Below are 21,029 nucleotides of genomic sequence, written 5' to 3' on the forward strand. Positions count from 1 at the left end.
TGGATCCTTGGTTGCCAGGCCATTTTATAGCCTACTAGGTGAAAAAGGTTAACTCAAACTCAGTATAATAGAAAATACAAGATAGACCATAGTAAATACGTATTAAGGGTAAAAGGAAAGACTGCTGAAGTGATTGCATGTTTTTAAATTACTTAAGAATTTCTCACAGGAATTAGCACTTGGAATTTTTGTATGAGCAAAGAAGTAAGAACTCGTAGCACTCACAAACCATTTCCTAGAAAATTACTTCAAGATTCCACCAAAAAGAAGGAATAGCAGCAAAATATCCCAGAAACAGGAAGACATGTGATAATGTGATTCATAATATATTTTTGGTCTCTGTTTCTGGCACAGAGCTCCTAAAATCCTTGGAATTTCCTAGGTGATAAGAGCGATAAAGAGGTCTTGATTTTCATAACAAACCTCTTCAGCCACACCTGAATTGGTTAAGAAACACCTAAAGAACCAACCATGTGATTGGAGGATAGAACTTCCAGTTCCACCCATTCACCCACGTCCAGGAAGAGGTCTCGGGCTGGAGGTTGAATCCATCACCAATGGCCAGTGATTTAATCAGTAGCACCAAAGTCATGAAACTTCCATAAAACCCCAAAAGGACACGGTCCAGGGAACTTCTGGGTTGGTGACCACATGCAAATTTGGAGACAGTAGCTCAGTTCAGAGAGGGCATGACAGCTACATGACCTTTCCCCATATCTTGCCCTGTGCATCTCTTCCATCTGCCTATAACTAGGTTAGAATCTTTTTATAATAAACCCATAATGAGTCAAACCCAAGAGGAGGTTGTTGGGCCTCCAGTCTATCGCCAGTCAGTCAGAAGCACAGGTGACTTTGGTCCAGCCTGGACTTTGATATCTTGAAGTTGGAGGAGGGGTGTGGGTTTCCTAGGACCCAATCCTTAATCCGTGGCATCTGATGCTATCTCCAAGCAGTGTTTGAGTTAAGTTGAACTGTAGGACATCTTTCAGGAGTCAGAGAATTGCTTGGGGTGCTATGCTGGAAAAAAAAAAACACATAATTGGTATCAGCATTGTAACGTGGGATAGTAGATGCCGTTGTGGGTAAACAGACCAGTCTAATTTATAGTTAGGAAATAAAATGTGGTTCAAAATCTTCCCACAATACATAAATAAGTCCAAATAGTAGAGCCATGATTTAAAACATTATCAAGATAATACTAAAGGTCAAGATAATTGAAGCAAAACAGAGAAAAACCTAGAGGATCATTTGAAGTGATGACAAAGGTCTTGTTTAGAGTGGAGGAGGATAGATTATAAATGTTGATTAATTTATTGTAAATAGGAAATTATTTCTCAAATTACAATATGTAGTATATATTTTTAAAAGTCAAAAATACAAATCATGAAAAGAATATTGCCCCACTTACTTTTACCCCCCAATACTCCTAAGAGGCAACCACTTAAAACTCCAGGTATTAACACTTTACAATATCATGTTCTTTACCTCCTTAGATCTAAGTAGCTACTCATTTTTCAGTTTAAAACTTTGTTGACCTCCTTCCAAAAAAATATATATATATATATAACTTTGTTGATCTCCTGAAATGTACATTATTTTGTTTCCAGACATATTCCCTTCATGTACCTAACACATACCCTCAAACCAGGCTGTTCATTTTGTGAATAATTTGTCATGTTGATGTTTATTACTTGTGCAATTTTCTGTAGGTTTCATACCTCACTAAAAGGTTTCTTTTTAAATAGGCAAGAAAACACAGCTTGCTTCATGGTAAAGATGAGAGGATCACAGGAAGAAAGGCAAAAACAGAATCAGAGAGCAAGTTTCCATGGTAACTGAATCCCAGTTCTATAGGATTTTCAAAAAAATCTTCTTGCAAAATGTAATGCACATATAGAAAATGAGTTAAGCATTAATTGGCACTATGGACAATTTTAAAACTCTCATCAAGAAATAGAAAATTGTTGAAAGCAGGGCTCCCAACAGATATTTGTACACCTGTTGTTCATCACAGCATTATTCATAATAGCAAAAGACTGCAAACAACACAAGTGTCCGCTGGTGGATGAATGAGAAGACAAAATGTGGTAGATACATAGAGTGGAATATCAGCCTAAAAAGGCAGGAAATTCTTAAATGTGCTACAACATGGATGAACCTTGAAGGCAGTACGCTGTGAAATAATCCTTCTTCAAAGAACAGACGTTATGATTCCAGCACATGAGAGACTCAGAGTACTCAAATGTCTACCCTACATTTGAGTACTCTGGGTAGTAGAGTAGTCAAATGTCTACCCAGAGTAGATAAATATGTCTCTTCATAGACACAGAAGTAGAATGACAGGTGATAGCCAGGGACTAGGGGCAGAGGGAAACTGTAGTTACTCTTTAGTGAGTACAGAGGGTCAGCTGGGACAATGAAAAATGCTCTACAGGTGGACAGTGGTGATAGTTGCACAGCAGTGTGGATATAGTTAATGCCGCTGAACTGTACACTCAAAAATGGTTAAGTTGGTACATATTATGCTATGCATATTTTGCTACAATAAAAGAAAAAAATGAGAGAAAGAAAACTGACAATATCCAGGAATCTTTCTGTGTCTTCTTTAGTATAACCATCCTTCCCATCCTCTCAGAAGCAAACCTTTTCCAAGTTTTTGCATTTCTGTATGGTTTTACCTAAACCCAAGCATGAATTCCAATACAGTATAGTTTTTTAAACTCTTAATAAAGGGAATCAAAACCATATATTTATGTGTCTGATTTCGCTCTACATTATCTTGCATAAAATACACCTGTATTGTCTGTAGCAGTCATTCATTTTCACTTTGGATAGTATCTTTTTTTTTTTTTTAAGAGAGGGAGTGGGGAGAGTCAGAGACACTGGGGAGAGAGAGAACCTACCTAACAATCATTCCCCAGAGGTAATTGCTGCTAACATTTGTTGTGTATGTTTCTAGACCTTTCTCCTAAACACAGGTACACAGGTAAACTTATATGGAACCCCAGTGCCAGCTGGGGGGCCTCCTTGCCATTTGTTCCGTTTGTGCTGTTTCAACGTCAACCACGTATCAACTGGCGCACACTATCGAGCTCAGCCCCTGGTTTCTATGAGAAATCTTAGCACAAGCATTTCTTGTCTGGTGTAGACTTTACTGATGATCGAGGGTCAAGAAGATATACTGTACCATGTGCTACTTTGTTAGCACCCTTCTACCACTCTCCCTCCCTCTACCTAATCAGGAGCTAATTTCCTTATACCTCACTTTTTTTCTAGCATGGTAACATCTTGTTTCTCATGGCACTTATTACAATACATGATGATATGCCTAATACATATTTATGCATTTAATGCCTATCACCCCCCCAAGACCAAGCATGAGCAAGCTGTGTAGCTCATGGTCCAAAACCAGCCCACTGACTGTTTTCACAAATAAAGTTTTGCTGGATCACAGCCGTGTATTGTCTATGGCTGCTGTCATGCTACAGCAATAGAGTTGAATAGTTGCAACAGAGACACTATGGCCACACACTATCTAGCCCTTTACAAAAATATGTTCTAGACTATGGGCAACATGTCTTTTCATCATCTTATACCCAGCATCCAGTACTATACCTGGATCATTCAAAGGTACATGCTACTAAGAATTTCCTACAGTCATGATTTCAAGGATTAAACTATCTCCTTTAAGCCTTTTATTATTATTGTCAATCATGTGAAATGTTTGATATAACCAATGGTAGGAGCCATTCAACAAATGTATTAGGAAGCCCGTTTATTATTGGTATACTTGAGAAATTTCATACACAGAACATTCCCAAAGACCAAATCCTATTGGTCCTTCTTACATATGTCTTTTCTGGACCTCAATCTTTAAAGAAATATGTATTAAAAAAAATAAAGAAATATGTATTCATATACAAGGTAATTTAGCTAAATGCCATCTCTTGTTAAGTAATTACTGTAAAATCTATGCACCAAACAAGTGAATAATTGCTTAGTATTAATCTTGGTAGTGTCCATATTTTTAACCCTCCATACCAGATGACAAACCATTCACTACATACTGGTCTTGAGAAGCACATGTTCTCTTCTTCCCCAGACAGGAGGTCATATAACAGCCATGCTGGTTGTCAGGTATCGTTTCCAAGTAGTCCGGAAAGGTAAAACATCCAGGACGACACTGCCACATTCTGTTACAAGATTGCCTATACTTTCCCTTCCCATTTGTTGTTTGCACATTAATTTTAATCTCTTCTCCTAAATGTTAATTTTCCCAGTAATCATTAGTTTCTATAGTTTTCTTTTTTCCTCTCTTTTTTATAAAGGGAGTATACAATTCCAAGTTTTAGAAGTATAGTTTGATGAATTTTGATAATTGTATGTAATCATAATCACCATTACAATCAAGATACAGAAGAGTTCCCTTGCTCTAAAAAGTTCATGTCATTTAGACTCGTCCTTCTCCCTCTGCCATATCTCTGGCTTCCAGCAATCACTGCTCTACTTTCTCTGACTATAGTCTTGCCTTTGCTAGAATTTTATGTAATTGAAATTGTATAGGAGTACATATTGGTCTGTGCTTGACTCTTTCACTTAGAATTATGTTTTTAAGATTTATCCATGTTGCTGCATGTACTAATATGTCACTCTTTTATTGCAGATTAGTACTCCATGGCACATAATTTGTTTACCTACTCATTGGGTGAGGGACATTTGGGTTTCTTCCAGTTTTTGTCTATTAGGAACAATGTCCATGCATTTTTGTGTGAATATATATTTCCATTTAGGTATCTGCAAGATACCTAAAAGTGAAATTGTGGAGTCATATAATAAATGTAGGAAACTTTATAATGTATTGCCATATTATTTTCCAGAATGCCTATACCATTTTGGTTTCTACTAACAATGTGCAAGAGAATTTCAGCTGCTCTTCATTCTCACCGACCTTTGTATTTTTTGTCTTTTTATTGGTCATTCTAGTGGATGTGAAGTAGTATCTATCTCATTATTTTGTTTATTTTTTTAGACTTATTTATTTGAGAGAGAGAGCATGCATGAGCAGGGGGAGGGGCAGAGTGAGAGAATCTCAAGCGGACCCCCCCACTGAGCTAGGAGACTGACACAGGACTTGATTTCACAACCCATGAGACCATGACCTACACTGAAAATGAGAGTTGGACACTCAACCCATTGAGCCAAACAGATGCCCCTCTCATCATGGTTTTAATTTGGATTTTGTTGTTTACTAGTGATGCTGAGCATCTTTTCAAGTGCTTATTGGTCATTCCAATACCTTCTGTTGTGAATGTCCGTTCAAGTTCTTGTATCTATTGTTAGAGATTTTTGTTTGTTTGTTTTTAAACCTGAGTTATCTTACCTTTGAGTGATGAGTGTTCTTCATACATTCTGAATATAAGCCCTTTGTTGAATATATGTTGAGGAAAATTTTCTCCCAGTCTGTGGCTTGCTTTCTTGTGTTCTTAACTATGTCTTTCAAAAAGCAACTATTTTTAATCTTAATGAAATCTATTTTATCTTTTTTTTCTTAGAGTTTCTGTATTTTGTTCAAGAAATCTTTGCCTTATTCAGTGAGTGTCACAAAGATTTTACTTATGCCATCTTCTAGAGTTTAATAGTTTTAGTTCTTATACTTAGGTATATAATCAATTTAACATTTATGTATGGTGTCTTTTTTCATATGGATATCCAGTTAATTCAGTACTATTTGTTGGACTATCTTTTCCAATTGACATATTTGTCAAAAGTACATGGTTGATAAAGTGGGGATCTATTTTTGGACTCTCACTCAGATCCATTGATCTGTGTCTATCCTCACATCGATACTGCACAATCGATTGATTATTGTTTAGCTTGCATTTGCAAAAGAACAGCTGCTAAAACTACTTCTTATTTAACTGCTTCAGATTCTACAGTAACTGTTGATCTACCTCAACTCTTTCATCTCCTCAGTCTTTCAGAAGATAAAATAGTGAAAAGAATGTTTTATGTGTTATCTGTAGGTGTGGAAGGAAGGCACTCAACACTTGGAATGGCAGTGACAGCATGCCACACTTTGAAGCAATAGCATGTCAGCAAAAGCTGTTAAAACTACTTATTGCAGTCCATTCCCAGTAAGCAGCAGCTGTGTGGGACACCATATTCAGGAGTTAACAAAGCATAGCTTTCCAACCACTTCTGGAGTAAGTGAAAGTTCATTCCAGGCAACATTAATCAAGCTCGCAGTATTTTTAGGAGAGTTTTGGCATAAAGTTACACTGCAGTTCAATTTGAAAATGTTTATCAGGCATTTAATAGTGGATACTAAGATTAGATAGATAGATAGGGACAGGTGAAGATGAATAAGACAAGTGTTTACATATACCACACCTTCCTTAACCACTCGTTTATTGGGGATCCCTGGGTGGCGCAGCGGTTTGGCGCCGCCTTCAGCCCAGGGCGAGATCCTGGAGACCCGGGATCGAATCCCACGTCGGGCTCCCGGTGCATGGAGCCTGCTTCTCCCTCTGCCTATGTCTCTGCCTCTCTCTCTCTCTGTGTGTGTGTGTGTGTGTGTGACTATCATAAATAAATTTTTAAAAAAATTAAAAAAAAACACTCGTTTACTGATAGACACTTGGGTTGCTTCCATATCTAGACTATTATAAACAATGCTGAAATAAACATAGGGGTGCATATATCTTTTTGAATTAATGTTTTCCTTTTCTTTGGGTAAAAACTCAGCAGAGGAATTATTGGATTATGTGGTAGTTCTATTTTTAATTTGCTGAGGAAACTCCATACTGTTTTCCACAGTGGTTGCTCCAGTTTGCATTCCCACTGACAGTGCATGAGAGTTCCTTTTCCTTTGACATCCTCACAGATACCTGTAATTTCTTGTCTTTTTTATTTTAGCCATTCTGACAGATGTTATGGATGGACCTAGAGGGTATTGTGCTAAATGAAATAAGTCAGACTGAGGACAAATACCATATGACTTCACTCATATGTGGAGTCAAAAAAAGCAAATGAACTAACAAACAAAAAGCAGAATCAGACCAATAAATACAAAGATCAAACTGATGGTTGCCAGAGGAGGGGGAGAATGGAAAATGGGTGAAAGGGGATATTTATGGCCAATTCTAGGAATAGATTGGTAATGGGCCAGGAGCCCAGAGCAAGGTAATCAGCCCAATTTAATGATTGAAGGAATGGAAGAGATCAAAACTGAGATTAGGTTTGAAGAATAAATACAACTAATCAAGAGAAAAGAAGAGAGAGAGGGATTTCAGGGACAAGGGAGAGTGAGCAGAGTTCAAAATAGCCTACTTTGTGTATCTCTAGGCTGCAAATTAAAGAACATGGCAGATGATGAGGATGGAAATCTAACTGGATCTCAAGGTTGACAGATAATGGAGGTTTTCAAAATCCAGCACCATGGCTACCTCCTCCAAGAAGGCTCCCATCAATTAGCTTCCTCTCCACCCTGTACCCACTCGAGCTGGGATCTTCCATTTTCCTTTCTTCTAGTCCTCACTACTTTGTCTTTGCTTAGTAGACACATCATGAGGGTCTGCCTCACTACCAAGACCTACAAGGGACGTGATAATGGCTGTATCCCCAGCATCCAAGGCAGTGCTTAAATCCAGCAGAGTGATGAAATGTGCTTATTGCAATGATAAGTGTAGCTTGTTGGAAAAGCAACCATTTAATAAACATATGGCCACTTGCTATGTTCCAGAAAATTATCAGAACAGGTTAAAGGAAGGAGTTAGACAAGTATTAGGAAGAACAGTTCAGAGACATGAATTTTAGCCCTAGCACTACCGTCTTATTTGGCTATTTGGGCCTGCTCTCCCCTACTCACCTGAGATTAAAGGAAAACTGCATTACATTAGCACCTGGACATCATATACACACACCACATGGCGGGAATATGGTAATACCAACGTACAAATAGTAATATGTGTCTCTGAATAAGCTCTACCACAATTCCAAAGATTAGAATTCTTCCAACTATGGACACAGTTTAATAATTGAAGCTGAGGGGCGCCTGTTTGGCTCAGTGGTTGAGGGTCTGCCTTTGGCTCAGGTCATGATCCCAGGGTCTTGGGAATCGAGTCCCATATCAGGCTCCCCACAAGGAGCCTGCTTCTCCTTCTGCCTATGTCTCTGGCTCTCTCTTTCTATATCTCTCATGAATAAACAAATAAAATCTTTAATAAAAATAAATAAAATAAAATAAAAAGATAATTGAAGCTGAAAACTAGACTTCTATTAATATATGAAACAATGTTAAGTTTGTCTGATTTGAAACTTTAAGTAAATTTTAATTAGAGACAACCAGGCATCTGAGATCTTAGAAAACACACCCTTGAACATCTTATCATGTTTTAAGGTACATTTGAAATCTATTTTCTACTCAAGTTGAAGTTGGATGGTGCACCTAGCTTGTTTATCCAATTACATCCAAAGACAGTACTTAGTAAGGAATGCATCCCTTGAGTTAGACATTGTTAGCAGTAAAACTGTAATACTCAGTTTTCCAGACACAGAACCAAAAGGATATATAGAGGTATATAAGAGATTTATTATGGGAACTGGCTCACGAGATGATGGAGATTGAGATGTGTCAGTCTACCGCAGATGTGTCAGTCTACCGCCTTCAGGCAGGAGAACCTGCAAAGCCAGTGTTATAATTCAGTCTGAGTCAGAAGACCTGAGAGCCAGAAACCCAACTGTCCAAGGGCAGGAGATGGTGGATGTCTGAAAGTGGGGCAAGCATGTCTCCTACAGTGCAACTTTCATCATCTGAATCACACACAACGAGATACAACAGTGACGGGATTCGGTTTGCATTATGCAGGCTGCTATTGCTCAAAGCACAGTTGTGCAGCTTCATCTGCAGGAAAACACTATTTCATGTGTGGCCCAGCTGCCTTGTTTGGATGTCTCTTAGCTCCCCTAGACCATGCCAAGCTCTCTCCCCCTCGAGGCCTTGACATTAACCGTTCCTTCTGCCTGCAATGCTCTCTCTTTGGTCCCTTCTCAGTCTTTAGATCCCAGCTCAGAGGAGACCTCCTTTGTCCACACCTTCTGTGGTGAGTCCCTCCTTCTCACCCCATCTCAGTGTCCTATCTGGCTCCTTCCAAGCACATTGCATTCCAGAATCATTGTATTGATCTAATTGCTTCCATCTATCCCAAGTCAAAAGTCTTGTGTCTGTGTTGGTCACCATCACAGCACCAACATTTAGAATGGTGCCTGGCACAGGGCAGAAGTTGTGATAGACACTTATTAAGTGAATGAATGCAGGATGAGTAATAAGTGCTGATGGTGGTGGAAAAGGAGATTTTTTTTTAAGCTATGAGGTATCAAATGCCAGATTTGTTCAGTTATGTTTAAGTTTTATAGCTATATATTTTTAGCTACAAAAACACTTTTATTATTAAAATTCCTTAGAGGGGGAAAAAAACCTTTGTTATTGTAAGTCTGAAATGTTTTAGTACATTATTCCTCTTCCTATGGAAGTAATTATTTCCATAATGCACTTTCTGATGACATGAGATTCATTAAGAATGCCACATAATGTATAATGGAGTGTAATCCACATAAAGTCCCTTTAAAACACTCCCTCTACTACAAAAAAATTAGAAAATTCACTGAATTTTAGCTGTCACCTGAAATTAGGATCAGGGTGCTCTCAAGGAGACTTGCTTCTTTTTTTAAAACTTTTTTATTTAAATTCAATTTAATTAACATATAGAGTATTATTAGTTTCAGAGGTGGAGTTCAGTGATTCATCAGATTTATATAACACCCAGTGCTTATTACATCACATTCCCTCCTTAATGCCCATCACTCATTTCCCCTATCCCCCACCCACCTCCCCTCCAGCAACCCTCAGTTTGTTTTCTAGGTTAAAAGTCTCTTATGGTTTGTCTCTGTCTCTGATTTCTTCTTGTTATTTTTCCCTCTCTTCCCCTATGATCCTGTGTTTTGTTTCTTAAATTTCACATGTGGGTGAGATCATATGATAATTGTCTTTCTCTGATTGACTTATTTCACTTAGCATAATACCCTCTAGTTCCATCCATATCATTGCAAATCCAATATTTCTTTCTCTTTTTTTTTTGTGGCTGAGTAGTAGTCCATTGTGTGTGTGTGTGTATATATATATATATATATATATATATATATATATATATCACTTCTTTATCCATTCATCTGTCAATGGACATCTTGGCTTTTTCCATAGTTTGGCTTTTTCCATAGTTTGGCTATTGTGGACATTGCTGCTATAACCAATGGAGTGCAGGTGCCCCTTCATATCACTACATCTGTATCTTTGGGATAAATGCCTAGTGGTGCAATTGCTGGATTGTAGGCTAGCTCTATTTTCAACCTTTTGAAGAACTTCCACACTGTTTTCCAGAGTGGCTGCACCCATTTGCATTCCCACCAACAGAGTAAGAGAGTTCCCTTTCTCTATATCCTCGCCAACATTGTTTGTTGAGTTGTTCATTTTAGCCATTCTCACTGGTGTCAGGTGATATCTGACTATGGTTTTGATTTGTATTTCCCCAATGCTAGTCAGGAAATGGGCGGAAGACAATGTGACTTGTTTCTTATTTCCAACTGGCCTCAAGATTTCATGTCATGAGATTGGGGCATCGATTGCTAGATATGACCCTCCCCACAAATCAGCAAATACCACTTTGCACAATATCTGTCATGAGAGGTGGTGTGCATGTTGGCATTCTCCGGCTCAGACCATCAAGCTCTCTAAGGTAAAAAACCCTTCAGGGAAACTTGTTCTTGAATAACGCTAATCCTTCTTGGAATTTGTTTAGGCGAGTGTTCCTGGGAGGGGAATGGGGCACACCTGAAGCAATTCAGGGTGCTAAAGAGTTATCTCTTTTGTTTATAGCTCTTCTCTCCACACTTTCTCCAATAGATCCCATTTCATGCCTTCCTGGACACCATGGTAAATGCTCTGGAGATACTGAAATAAATACTAGAGATTTGTTGTTCTCTTCTAAGCTCTCCAAGTGGGTGCGGGAAAACAGACCTCACATAGCCTGGAAATGCAGCAGAAATCATTTCTTCTCCGTAATCACAGATTTTTAATATTCATGTATCACTTATAAGTATATTGCTTTGGGGAACAAGGAATGTAATCATAATAGCTACCTTTAGTGGAATGCCAGTCACTGAACCAAAGGAGGAGGAGGAGAAAGGAGATTTATGCACAAGGCTTTACATGCACTGCGTGGCATGTTCCATGTTCCCATAATAAGTGGATTAGAGAAATGCTAGTATTATTCTCACTCTGCCTATGATAATACTGAGGCACAGAGAGACTAAGTTACCTATTCAAGGTCACACAGCTAATAAATGATGGGGTGTGGGGTTTTGAATGCAGATCTGCCTGACTCCAGAGGCCATGATTCTAATTGCTACACAGTAATAATACTCCCCACGAGATGAGGAAACAGCCCCAGAGACATAAAATAGATTGCACAAGACCATGAAACACAGATGGTACGGAAATGATATCTGAATTCTGATCTTAAAACTAGACAAAGAATAGCAAGAGGAAGATGTTGAGTGGTCATGGGCATGTGTGCAGGACTTGGGGTAAGGCATAGGTCCAGTCAATTCTAGTAAGTTCTAGTAAGAGCAACACTTATTAGGGGTATTATATGTATGCAAAATCATGGTAACTTCACAGGATTAGCTGAGTTACCCCCACATTAACCTCCTGGGGAAAATAGTACTTTCACCCACTTTACAGATGAGAAAGCTGGTGTTTTAGGGATTTTAAGCATCTGTTCAAAGCCACACTGATGATCCTAGCTTCATTTCATCAGATTAGTCTTCAGATCCCTCATCACAAGTGAAACCCTTTGTTGAGGGTGGAAATTGAAATGGAAATCTCCAAAAGTTCCAAATTACATGACAGTGGGATAAAATACCCAGAAGTAGGCCAGGCACATAGTAGGTATTCAATATTTGGTAAATGGATTTCATTAAACAAAGGAAATTAACAACAGGCAATTTTCTCTTCAAATTAGCTGCAGAAGAAAAAATATACAAAAAAAAATAGCTGCAGAAGAGAAGGGAACGCTATTCAAATGCTGCGTTTGAATACAAAATCATTCTGTGCTGAATAGTAATAAGAAGGCAATAAAGTTTCACACCAACATCGTCTAGCCCTTTATCTTCCTATCCCAGTCCTTGCTGTGGCTTTCTCCCACTTCCCAACCTCATTTCTGTCCAAGGCTCATGCCACACACCCTACTGGTGCCCTTACCTCACCTTCTTCTCCTTCTTCCACCTTTCTTCTGGATGTACCCTTCCCGGGGTTTCCTGGTAACATGATAATGATGATGATATTAATGAACAGTTTGCACTTACTGAAATGCTTACTCTGTAAAAGGTACTAAGCTAAGCACTTTATATTCATTATTAAAAAACCTGTTTGTGGATGAGAAGACCAAAAAATGGAGTTTAGGTAACTCATACCATATCACACAACTACAAAATGCTAGAGCTCATTTTGCAAAGGGGCTAACATAGTAAACGAATTCATTAGAGGATCTTAATGGTTGGTAGTAGCTTCCTTCAACTCTCTGTGAATACGTTAAGTCAACAAATGATAATGAAACTTCTTTTGTGCCAGACCCTGATTGGTACTTTCTCATGCATTCAATTACTGAACACTCACATTTGAGTTAGATTCAAGTTTGAATACCCACATTTGTAAATAGGAAAATTATTTCAACATAACATAAGTTGTGTTGCTTCCTATATAATATCTCCTAGGCTGCGGAAACTGGAATATAAACAGGAGTAGAATTATACACTGCAATTCGGATAGAAAAAAAAAAAAACATTAGCTAGACTGCTATGCAGGCAGAAACACTTTCAGCTCCCTTTTTATTTATTTCTAAGTTACTTTTTATTTTGAGATAATTATATACATATATGCAGTTGAGAAAGCCCTGGTACCCAGTTTCCACCAATGGCAATATCTTGCAAAACTAGAGCATAATATCACAACCAGGATACTGACATTGATACAGTCAAGATACAGAACATTTCCATCACCACAAAGATTCTTTGCCCTGTCCTTTATAGTTCAAATCACTTCCCTTCTGCCTCTGTCTCCTGCTTAAGCCCTGGTAACCACTAATCTCTTCTCCATTTCTGTAATTGTGTCATTTCCAAGAATGTTATATAAACAGATTCATATAGTGTGCAACTTTTGGGGATTGGCTTTATTCACTCAACATAATCCTCTGAAGATACATCCAAGTTGTTGTGTGTATTAATAGTATGTTCCTTTTTATTGCTGAGTAGTATTACATAATATGGATATACTGTAGTTTGTTTAAACATTCACCCACTAAAGGATATATATGGGTTGCTTTAGTTTTTGTCTGTTACAAATAAAGATGCTATCAAGATTTGTGTTAAGGGTTTTGGATGAAAGTAAGTCTTCCTTTCTCTGGGATAAAAGCCCAAGAGTATAATTGTTGGGTTATATGATAGTTCCATGTTTGGTTTTTTTTGTTTCATTTTGTTTTTTAACTGCCAAATTGTTTCCCAGAGCAGTTATATCATTTTACATTCCCACTAGCAATATATAAATGATTCAGGTTCACTCCATCTTCACCAGGATTTGGCATTATAACTATTTTTTTTTATTTTAGTCATTTTGATAGGTGTGCAAAAATATGTCATTGTGGTTTTAATTTGCACTTCTTTAATGACCAATAATGTTGAACATATTTTCATGTTCTTATTTGCCATCATATTTTCATGTTCTTATTTGCCATCGTGTATCCTCTTTCATGAAATGTCTCTTCATGCCATTTGCCCATTTTCTAATTGTATAGTTTATGTTTCTACTGTTGAGTTTTGAGAGTTGTTTATATATTCTGCATACTAGTTCTTTACAAGCAATGTGGTTTGCAAATATTTTCTCCCACTCTGTGGTTTGTCTTTTCATACTCTTAGCAGTTTCTTTCACAGAGTGAAAGGTTTTAATTTTCATGAAGTCAAATTTATAATTCTTTTTCTTTTATAGACTGTGCCTAAAAACTTTTTGTCAAGTCATAGATTCCAGAGATTTTTCCCCTATATTTTTATTCTGAAAGTTTTATAGTTTTATATTTGACATTTAAGTCTGTCATCTATTTTTAGTCAATTTTTGTATGAGATAGGAGGCTGACAGCCAGGTTTATTTATTTATTTATTTATTTATTTATTTATTTATTTAGCCTGTAGATGTCTACTTGCTCTAGCACCATTTATTAATAAGCTATCCTTACTCCACTTAATTGCTTTTACATCTTTGTCAAAAAATCAGTTGGGCCTATTTGTGTGGGTCTATTTCTGGGTTCTCTATTTTGTTCCACTGATCTGTGTGTCTATCCATCTGTTGATACCACATTACTATAGCTGCGTGATAAGTCTTGAAACAAGATAGATTCCCCTTACTTTATTCTTCTTTTTCAAAATTGTTTGTGATTCTAGTTCCTTTACTTTTTCATATAAATTTTAGAATGATTTTAATATCTACAAAATGTTTTGCTGGGATTTTGAGAGGAATCGTTATACATGTATATAAATCTGAGAGAACGGACATTTTACTATGTTGAGTCTTGTACTCCATAAACACAGTATGCCTCTCCATTTATTTATCTCTTCTTTGGTTTCTTTCAAAGACATCTGGTAGTTTTCAGGATACAAATCCTACATGGGTTTTATCAGATAAATATTTCTCTTTTTTTAATGAGTAATTGTAAATTAAATTGTACTTTTTTAAAAAGCCAAGGGGTGGGGAGAAGCAAGTGGGGCAGAGGAAGAGGGAGAAACTCTTAAGCAGGCTCCATGCCCAGCACAGAGCCCAACACAGGACTTGATCTCACAACCCTGAGATCATGACCTGATTAGAAATCAAGATTGGAGGTTTAACCGATTGAGCCATCCAGGCACTCCTGGAATTGGTGTTAATCTTGGTGTTGATGTGTCAATTGTTAGTACATAGAAATAAAAATGATCTTTGTGCATTTATTGGGTATCCTCTGACTTTGTTGACCTCACCTATTAGTTCCAGGTTTTTTTGTACCATACATGGGATTTTCTACACAGACAACTGTCATCTGCAACTAGGGACAATTTTATTTCTTCCTTTTTGATATGTATACCTTTTGTTTCCTTTTCTTGCCTTTTTGCACTGGTTAAAACTTTCAGCATTATGTCATACAAGAGTGGTGAGAGGGGGCATACTTTACCTGCTACTGGTCTTAAAGGAAAACTATTCAGTCTTTCATGATTAAATAAAATGTTAGGTATTTTTCTAGGTGCTCTTTTTTTTGAAGTTGGGCAAGTTTTCTCTTTTCCTATTTTTCTGAGAGTTTTTATCACTAAAAGCTGTTGAATTTTGTCAAATGCCTTTTCTGCAACACTTTACATGATCATGTGATTTTCTTTATGCTGTTTTAATGAGGTATTATACTCACTGATTTTTCAATACTGAACCAAACTTGCATCCCTGGAAGGAATCCCACTTAGTCATGATGTATGATTCCTTTTTTTTTTTTTAAGATTTTATTTATTTATTCATGAGAGACAGAGAGAGAGAGGCAGAGACACAGGCAGAGGGAGAAGCAGGTTCCACACAAGGAGCCCAACATGGGACTGGATCCCGGGACTCCAGGATCACACCCTAGGCTAAAGGCATGTGCTACACCCCTGAGCCACCCAGGGATCCCTAATTCCTTATTTATATTGTTGAATTCTACTAGCTCTATTTTAAGGATATTGAAAACAAGCATCAACAACTGAGACTCCCTTGCATGATTCTTGGCTCTTGGCTTGCAACAGAGAACACCTCCTTCTGCACCCACCTAATTCAGAGCTCCATTTCCAGCTGTACCATTTCAGTGCCCAAGAGCCACCATTTCCATTCTGTTGTTCTTCTGCATTTTTAATATTCTCTGAGACAGCCTCCAGTCTCACTGAGCTGCCTACCAGAGGAGACCAAGGAGATAGAACTAATACATACAATGTGTTATCCTGGATGGGACTCTGGAACAGAAAAAGGACGTTAGAGAAAAACCAAGGAAATCTGAGTAAGTATAAACTTTGCTTAATGATGATGTGTGGTTTATTAATTATGATAAGTATACCCCATATTAATGTAATATATTAATAATAAAGGAAATTGGGCACGGGGGGGAGAAGGAAAACTATATTTGCAATCATTCTATGGAAATCTAGAGCTCTTCCTTTAAAAAAAAAAGTTTGTTTAGAAAAGACATCTCCCCCTCAAAAATCCTTCTGTTCTTGGTTAATACTTACCTGTTTTATTTCATAACTTCTTGGGGGTTTTCTTCATGAATATGATTTCTTCCTTTATTGTTTTGAGGATTTAATATGGATCATTAAACTCCTTATTAGAAGATGACTCAAATAGTTAAAATTTCTCAGTAATAAATTCTTCTGTTCATTGAACTTGTAGGTAATCTTTCTTGATGATTGTTTTAATCACATACTTTTGTAATTTTTGTTTTCAGATTGACCTTGAGTAGACGTTCCTTATGATTTTTCTCCCACTTATGATGTCCAGTCTTCTGGGTCTTGTGGTTTTGCAGAGTATTGGATTCCCCAGTCAAAACCAAGTTTTATATTGGTACCTCAGATCTCCTACTTGATGGAGATTTCAGAGATGGAGTTATTAGCTCAGAACCCATTCTTGTGTACCATGTGACAGGGACTATAATCTTAGAGTGAAAAAACAAGCATGGAGGAATACAACCACAGTATATGAGACCTCTGGTACACTACCTCCCACACTCTAACCCAGCCCTCACCTCTAACCCCAGCCATTGCTCTGGTGAACAATTCCATGCAGGTTTTGAGCTGCTTCAGGCCTGCAGTGCCTGCGCTCATGTACATGCTGATCTTCCCTCATTTTTTGCCCCAAGTCTTCTCTAATGCCTATGACAGCCACTCAGCATTCATCCATAAGAAACCATAAATGTGGAAGTGATGAATAGCCATGGGGCAACCTCAGGGAATGGAGACTGGAGACAACAGTTAATTGCTTCTTCCTTGCACCCCTCCAATGGAAAATGCTGAGGCATATTGTTTCCTTCTCACAACCACTAAGCCAGTAGGATTAATATGAGTTGTTCACCACAGTAGCCAACCCTGAGGTATTTATATTGACTTTGCTTCCTACTTGATTTTCTCCTTCTTCTGTTATCCCTGCTCTCTGTTATCATGTCTAAAATAAACCACTTGCACATGAACCCTATTTTTGGACTCTCGTTTTAGGGGAATCTGGGATAACACATGCCCTGACCTCTCTGAAACCAATAGTAAGGCAGAGGGCAAGGGTGTCCCCTGATGCAGTCTGTAAAAATTAGCCTCTTCAGTCACAGAGCAGGGCAGAGGAGACTTACGAGTGGGCCTGGAGGGGCAAATGGAAAACAAAAGAATACTCCCCAAAAGTTTATTAGTTCCTCTCTTAGGACCAAGTAAAATTTTGTCAACATAATATGCTCTTGTCATACAAATATTCTTAATTCAGTGATATATAAAAACTACTACAAGGAAATGATACATCTGCCTTGTTCATGTAGGAAGAGCTTTCAATCAACACGAGTTTGTATGAAATTGTAGCAGAATTGCTTACAGAGTAGAATGAAGACAGAGCAGAGTCACCACCTGGCAGTGATACTGTCAGCAAAAATGCATCAGAAAAGAGATTCACAAGATGATCTTTAATGACTCCTCTAATTCTAAGACAGGGTATAAGTTTCCAGTAATAAAATGGAAACAGCCTTCTTCCATGCCTCCATGGGGTGATATGAGAAGTGCTTACTGAGACACACTCAAGTTTTTTGGAAGGGATGTGTTTCCAAATAGGCACCACTAACAAAGAGTTTTCCTCAACCAGGAGGAAGGTCCACCATCCAATGGTAAAGGAAGACAAGTTTCAAAACAGAGCTGTGGTTGTGTGTCAGGGGGTGGGGTGGGGAGAGGTTTGTAGTCTGTATTCTCTGAAAATATGTGCTAAAGTGAACAGAGATGCAACATGGAGAAACCCAAAACGGAATGTGACCCTTGGTTTCAGCTCTCCAGTGGCAGGACCTAAACGGAGCCTTTGTTCAATATTTGGCACATTGTTCCCAAGGCATTAATGGTCCATCTGGGGAGACATATGACACCCTCAGGGAAACTGGACTTGGAAGAAGCAGAAGGACCAGCCCATGCAGGAGAAACAGTGATGGTGTGTTCTTTCACCCAGCAAGGCTGTTCCCTGCATACCAGGATGCTTCTACCAAACAAAGATCCTTTGGAAAAGAAAGAGCAGCTCCTTACTGATCTTGCTTATGAGCAGACTCTTTTATGTGCAAGGTAGTTGTGAGAAATTGGCTCCTATTAAATGTCAGATGACTGTGTTGATTTGATTTTGTGTACTGGCATAATTTTATAACAAGTCAGATAAGTACCAAGAACAGTACATTTACTTGGAGCCAGAAAGCCTGGGAAAGAATTCCAGCTTTAATAAGGACAACATCAGCTCTGCTCATCATCTAATATAATCCTCATACCACCTCTGTGAGGTAGGTGCTAATATTAACTCCATCCCACAGATATGTAAACTGAGACACAGAGAGGTGGAATAACGTTTCTACATTTACAAAGCTGGCAAGTGTCAGATTTGAGATTTGGACTCAAGCCTTTCAGACCTTGAATCACTGTTTTATGAACTGAGGGGCCTCAGTGAATCCCTTACTCTTTCAGAAGGACAGTTTCCAAATATTTTAAATATACCTCATAATGCTTCCAGGATTTAAGGGAGAAGCAAATGAATGTATTCAACAAACACTTCTGGAGAACTGGTTGTGTTCCTCCAGTATACTGCATATCAGGGAGAACTTGCCCAGAACGATGTGTGGTACATAGATGTGTTTACTTGGTTAGGAGTGTGAATGTGCCATTCTTTGCCTGTCACAGCACACAACACCTCTCTCCCCTCAAAATAATCCTTCCACTCTACAAATGCCAAATTGCCATTTTAAGGAATCCCCCACTGGGTGTAGCCTTGGTAGAAGGCCACCCACTTCCCAGAATGGAAATCGATTGAGATCCTCTATCTCTGCACAATATCCTCCACAACCACCCCATGGCGGGAGCATAACAAGTTGAGCTAACTGTACTACCCTTGGACAGTGAATGGCCCTTTGTAATCACTGTGGCCCCAGCATGGAGACCAGACTCTTCTGGAAGTTCTGCCCATTTCTCCAGAGTTCCTTTGACCTTCATCCATTTCCCATCCTGAGTTCATACTGAGGGTTCCCTGGCATCCCCTTTCAGTGATGGGGAACACCTTTCACTTAGACTTTAGACGAATGCAACAACCTCTTTTCTCCCTGCTTCTACCCTTGTTTGTCCTATAGTCAAGGGTCAACTTTCCAGCCAGCATTTTGAATATAAATCAGATCAAGTCACTTTCCAGCTAGCTACATTCCCTGGCCCCCAACTAGCTTGAAGTAAATTCCAAACCATTCCCCGTGCCCTTAAGGCTATATACAATCTCTTTCCTGCCTACCCCACAACCTGCCTTCTTATCACTGCACTCAGCTCCAGCTACCTTGATGAGTGTGTCCTCCTCAGGACCTCCATGCAATGCCCCTTCCACCTGGCACCTTTTGTCAAGGTCTTGCTCCTTGACTTCATTCAGGTATGTGCTCAAATTGTATCTCTTCAAAGGGATTTTTCCCAACAACACTATTGAAAATAGCATCCTCACCTAGCCACTTCCTCTCCTTTATTTTTGTCATAGTATGTTTCATTGCCTAAAGTTCTAATCTTTCTTTCTTTCTTTCTTTCTTTCTTTCTTTCTTTCTTTCTTTCTTTCTTTTTCTTCTTCTTCTTCTTCTTCTTCTTCTTCCTCTTTTCTTCTTCTTCTTCTTCTTTCTTCTTCTTCTTCTTCTTCTTCTTCTTCATTTCTTTTCCTTCCTTCCTTCCTTCCTTCCTTCCTTCCTTCCTTCCTTCCTTCCTTCGTTTTCTATTTATAATCTGTTTCACCCTCTAGAACATAAGCACTGTAAGGGAATAGATCTTGTCTTGCTGTTTTCTCTATGGTTTACAACTGTGCCTGGCATATATTAAGATCACACATGCACACACACACATATGTAGATAGAGACAGATATATATATATATATATATATATATATATATATATATATATATATATACTGAATGACTGAGTGAAGTGATTATTATAATACTACTGTGGTCAAAGATTTAGTATCAGTGATGATTGATTTTATGTGTCAGTTTGACTGGGCCATGGCATGTTCACATATTTGTGCAAGCATTATTCTGGGTATGTCTGTGAGAGTATTTCTGGATGAGATTAACATTTCAATCAGTAGACTGAGTCAAGTAGATTGTCCTCCCCAGTGTGGGTGGACCTCAGCCCATCCTTTGGATGCCTGAATAAAACAAAAGATGGAGTAAAGGGAGAGAATTCACTCTCTGTGCCTGATTGTTTTCAAGGACATTGGTCTTCTGCACTCTGACAAGAATTCATGTCATCTGCTCTCCTGGTTCTCAGGCCTTCCAACGTGGACTAGAACTACACTGCCAGTTCTCCTGGGTCTCTATTTTACATGTGACAGATCATGTGACATCTCATCCTCTATAATCACATGAGGCAATCCCTTAATAAATCTCTCTCTCTCTCTCTCTCTCTCTCTCTCTCTCTCTCTCTCTCTCTCATACACACACACACACACACACACACATACACATGCATACATCCTATTGATTCTATTTTCCTGGAGAACTATTACTAAATACAACATCTTTGGCATTTTTTAAGAAAATTACTCTGATTTTTTAAATTATTCATTATAAAAGTATCATTTTATAGAAATTTAGAAAGTTAAAAAAGAAAAAACTTGATAATCTCACTGTTCAAACCCAACTATTAT

The sequence above is a fragment of the Nyctereutes procyonoides genome, unplaced genomic scaffold (genome assembly GCF_905146905.1).
Source record: "Nyctereutes procyonoides isolate TBG_1078 unplaced genomic scaffold, NYPRO_anot_genome, whole genome shotgun sequence".
NCBI lineage: Eukaryota > Metazoa > Chordata > Mammalia > Carnivora > Canidae > Nyctereutes > Nyctereutes procyonoides.